Here is a 5,000-nt window from a genome sequence, read left to right as displayed (position 1 = left end):
CCTTTTTTATACTTACTTTCCCTTGTGGCGCTGAATGGCCTCGTGGGTCCCAACGCTTGGTGTCTGGCCTAGATTTGCGATTCTATTCTATTTAATTCTATTCCATTCTATCGTCGTTTACATTGATCTCGTAATGTAAGTGATGTTTCAAGGAGCAAATAGAATGACAGATTCACCACATTCCTTCTACGGCGAAACCACTATAGCTCTCAAGTATACAATAAGAAGACACACATACACATACACAATCTTCCTCCATAGCATATCTTTTCTATTCTTGAGAAGAGCCGTTACAAGTGTTTATTTTTGTAGGGGAATCTTCAAGACAAGAGATCATGACGTAGCGTTGGTTATATAAAAGAGGACTCATGTTGGGTCTGGTGGAACAGTATTCGTCTGACTATCATAGAGGTAAAGCCACAGATCTCTCTCTCTCTCTCTCTCTCTCTCTCTCTCATCCTCCAAAGTAATAACATACTGGGAGGCATTTTCCCGAAATGTAACCAGTACCGGGACCTTTCCCTGAAAAAAAGAGGGACGCCATATCTCAAAAACTAATCATAAAATTTTCTTGAAAATAATCTCATTATGTTTCCAACATCAAAATTAGTGGGGATCCTAACCTAATCTAACCTAACCTAACCTAACCCAACTCAACCTAACCTAACCTAGGGGCTGGTGCAAGACTAGCATACATCTCAGGAATATGCTACCGGGAGACGTTTGTATGTGTATATAATGGCTGCTGCTTTACAGTTCCAAGTCATAATTTTGATCCTTCCTTATATAACATTCGTAGGTTTGTTGCTTGGAAATATGAAGAAAAAAAGAAAAATATTAAAATAAAAAAAAATTCAATGACAGATGTCATAGAAAGCCAATACAAGTGCAGATTGAGAGAGAGAGAGAGAGAGAGAGAGAGAGAGAGAGAGAGAGAGAGAGAGATCTGAAAATATACATTTTAAAAATATTTTATGGCATGTCTTTCACACACACACACACACATACGCCGTTGAACAAAACGTTCAATCAAAATTTTGTGTCGACCTTTCAGAGAGAGAGAGAGAGAGAGAGAGAGAGAGAGAGAGAGAGAGACGACTCTCATTGTCTATTTCACCTTTATTTATTCCTCAATATAATTTTCTTCTTCTGATTCCAGGATGCTCTGGAAAGTCCTAGCAGTCATCTACCTCACTGGAAGGATATCTGCAGAAGACTCCTTCATGGACAGATACAGTGTCGAAAATGTAAGTCCACATTCCTTGTGGATGTAAATATTCAGTGGTGAGACATGATGCTCACCCAATTACTCACCCAGTTACTCATCCAGTGACTCACCCAACTTCTCCAGGTCCTGAGGAACTGCTACGGTGAGGAGACCTACCTTAGCAGGACGAGAGAAATCACCAGGGCCTTCAGAACCTGCCGAGGATTACCCGTTGAGATTAACAAAGATGAAGACCTCGCGGAATTAGTTGAGGCTTCGGAGCCCCAAGAGCCTGGATTGCCAGAACTGAGGTCTGGAAATGCTGGAAATGAAGGCAGTTCTCCTGGAGAAGGCAGGGGAGGCGCTGGAATCAAGTTGGATCTCGTTCAGGCATGGACTATAATTATGGTGAGTACATTTTATTCAGTATTTTTTCTTTTTTGATGTCTGGAATTTGATGCCCAATAGGAGAGATTTTTTTAACTGGACCTAAAATCTGGAATGTTAATATAATGGATTGTGGGTTGTCCTCTTTCAGTAAACATGTATGGTGTTTTTTTTTCATGTCTGGGATTTGATTTCCAATAGGAGATATTTCTTAACTGGTCCTGGAACCTGGAAAGCTGATATAATAGACTGCAGGTTACCCTCTTTCTGTACTCCTGGAGTGCTATTAATATGACTCGATTTTTGTCCCATTTTTGTTTAGAAATTAGACTTTTTTGTCCAGGAATATTAATATTTTTTGTGTCTGGAATCTGATTCCCAATAGGAGAGCTTTCCTTCAATTGGTCATGGAACCTAGAATGCTGATAGAATAGCTTGTAGGTTACTCTCTTTCAAGTGTACCTGGAATGTGTTGTAATAACTCAACTAATTAGTTATACTTTTTGTTTCTAAGACTGAAATCAGTTAGTTTACGCTATACTTTGGGAAGTAACAATTACTTAGTGATACTACAGCTTTAGAAAAAATTGATATTCGATTTAGGAGTGATCCATGCAATTGCTCTAGTCAGCAATTGCTTGGAATTGGTACGAACTGCCAGAACATCCTGGAATCAGGAAAACAAATTTGCTCAGGCAACAGTAATCTCTCTCTCTCTCTCTCTCTGAAAGGTCAACAAAAAAATAAAAAGGTCAACACAGAAACACAAAATTGCTTGATATATAAACTTTGGGATGCTGGTGAAATAAGTAATTAGTAATATCTCTTTTTCTGTCTGTCTGTCTGTGTCTCTCTCTCTGTCTCTCTGTCTGTCTGTCTGTCTGTCTGTCTGTCTGTCTCTCTCTCTGACAGGTCAACACAAGAAAAAAGTCAACACAGAAAAACAATATTGCTTGATTATAAACTTTGGGATATGGTGAAATAAAATTCTCTCTCTCTCTCTCTCTCTCTCTCTCTCTCTCTCTCTCTCTCTCTCTCTCTTTGGGATGAAAAAGTCAACACAGGAAACTGGTGAAATAAGTAATTAGTAATCTCTCTCTCTCTCTCTCTCTCTCTCTCTCTCTCTCTCTCTCTCTCTCTCTCTCTCTCTCTCTCTGTGACAGGTCAACACAAGAAAAAGGTCAACACAGAAAAACAAAAAAATTTTAACTGAACACTTTTTGTTTAAAGTCTGTTTCTGTGTGTGTTTATCTCTCTCTGAAAAGTCAACACAAAATTTTAACTGAACATTTTGTTTAAAGGTGTGTTTGTGTGTGTGTTCATGTGCTGTGTGAAAAGCATACCACAATATATATATATATATATTATTCTTTCTAAGAATGACGCCATTTATAACCTATCATTCTGAAGGTTAACATTAAAAAAAAATTTCTTAGATAAAATTTGAACGATTGTTTTTCTCTTCCTTTCAAAAAAAAAAAAAAAAATAGGACATCTTCAATAGGAGGACCATAAACGCGACGAAATCTCCAATAGTTCTTCCCATCATTCCCTTCAATTTGCAATCGATTTTTGGACGAAAGGTAAGATTAAACAGGTAAAAAAATGAGCCGAAGTTTCTTCGGCGCAATCGAGCTTTCTGTCCAGCCCCTACAGCGTATAACCAAGGCCACCGATAATGGATCTATCTTTCGTTGGTCTCGGTGTAATGCTGCATATATATATATATATATATATATATATATATATATATATATATATATATATATATATATATATATATATATATATATATATATATATATATATATATATATATAATTATATATATATATATATATATTCATACATATATACATACGTACATATAAATCAAGCAGATTTTCCCGCTTACTTCACCATCCCCCAAAACCACTGAATCTTCCAATCTCTGTATTTCTGCACCTAATTTTTTCTCTCTTACGAAGAAGCGTGGGGCCTTTTACAACAGCGATTACCTGAGGGAGGCCGTGACGAAGGCAGAAGCCAAGATAAGCAACTTCACTTGTGTTCTTCAGGAACTGGGTCTGGTAGGTCAAGAATCATGGTATTTTTTTATCACTGATTTAGAGTCAAATTTTGATAGATTTTTATGCATGCTTATAAGACACATTTTAATACGTATGTATGGGTGTATATATGTATGCATGTATGTATAATAACTATTATTATTATTCAGAACTGAATGCTATTCATATGGACTAAGCCCACAGGGGCCAATGACTTGAAATTCATGCTACCAACGAATGTCATTCATTTGAATTAAAACCTTTTCTTTGTATGTATGTATGTAAGCAAAGTGAGTAAATATTTGTGACCGCCAGTAAAATGAAATCATATTTCCTATAGTTTTTTCTTTTGGGAAATAATTGTAGACAAGTGTTGATATAATCAGTAACTGGCTTTTCTATAGGTGACACTTTGGCTTGATATTCATATATAATGTTTGCATTCTTCTACAGCAGAATCTAGTGCTGGGACTATTAATACCAATGTAATGATTATTGACTTTTCTCTCTTTTGTTCCATTGTTTTAGTCTATTGTTAGGGAAATGCATTAAAGACAATCATTATACAATTGTCTGCTTACATGAGTTAGTCCAGATCTGTTGAAAAATATAATTTTTTTCATTATTTGAATGAAAAACCAAAACTCAAATAATATCCAAAATATCAAAAATAAGCACAAAAAACTGTCAGTATCATTTAAAGTGAATAAGGTAATCAATTTGGCTTAATTTTCCTTTTTTTATTTCTCTCTTCAGATCAATGAGAATTATAACATCAACCTGGACATTCATCATAAAGTCGACGATGGGATTGATAAAGTTTTGCAGTCTGAAATCTCCAAGGAAATGAGGCAGTGCCATGATTTTGTGGTGAGTGAATCTTACATTGCACCCACAGTGCATTAAAACATGTCACAAACAAGTCATAAACTTATTGCATACATGTCACAAATAAGTCGTCAACTTATCGCTTACATGTCACAAACATGTCATCAGCTTATGACATACATATCACAGACATGTCGCCAACTTATTGTATACATATCATAAACATGTCGTCAACTTATCTCGTACATGTCACACACATGTCGTCAACTTGTCGACTACATGCCTCAAACAGGTTGAAAACAAGTCAGCAACTTAGAGTGGAGAACGAGTCTTTGGTGAATTCTGGGTAATTGTATGAAGCGCTGGTTAGGACACTAATAAGTTGCTGATTTGTAGTCAACTTGTTTTCTATGCTGTGCGATTAAGTTTGCAGATGGTATCTGACCTCTTGTGGTAGTTTCCCATCCAGCCATTGACCTCACTTGAATTTTAATATTCTTAAGTTTTAGAGGAGAAATGAAGTACTGCGT

Source organism: Macrobrachium rosenbergii, chromosome 55, assembly GCF_040412425.1.
Source record: "Macrobrachium rosenbergii isolate ZJJX-2024 chromosome 55, ASM4041242v1, whole genome shotgun sequence".
Classification (NCBI taxonomy): domain Eukaryota; kingdom Metazoa; phylum Arthropoda; class Malacostraca; order Decapoda; family Palaemonidae; genus Macrobrachium; species Macrobrachium rosenbergii.
The sequence above is the reverse complement of the archived record's forward strand: the minus strand, read 5'-3'. Positions refer to the sequence as shown.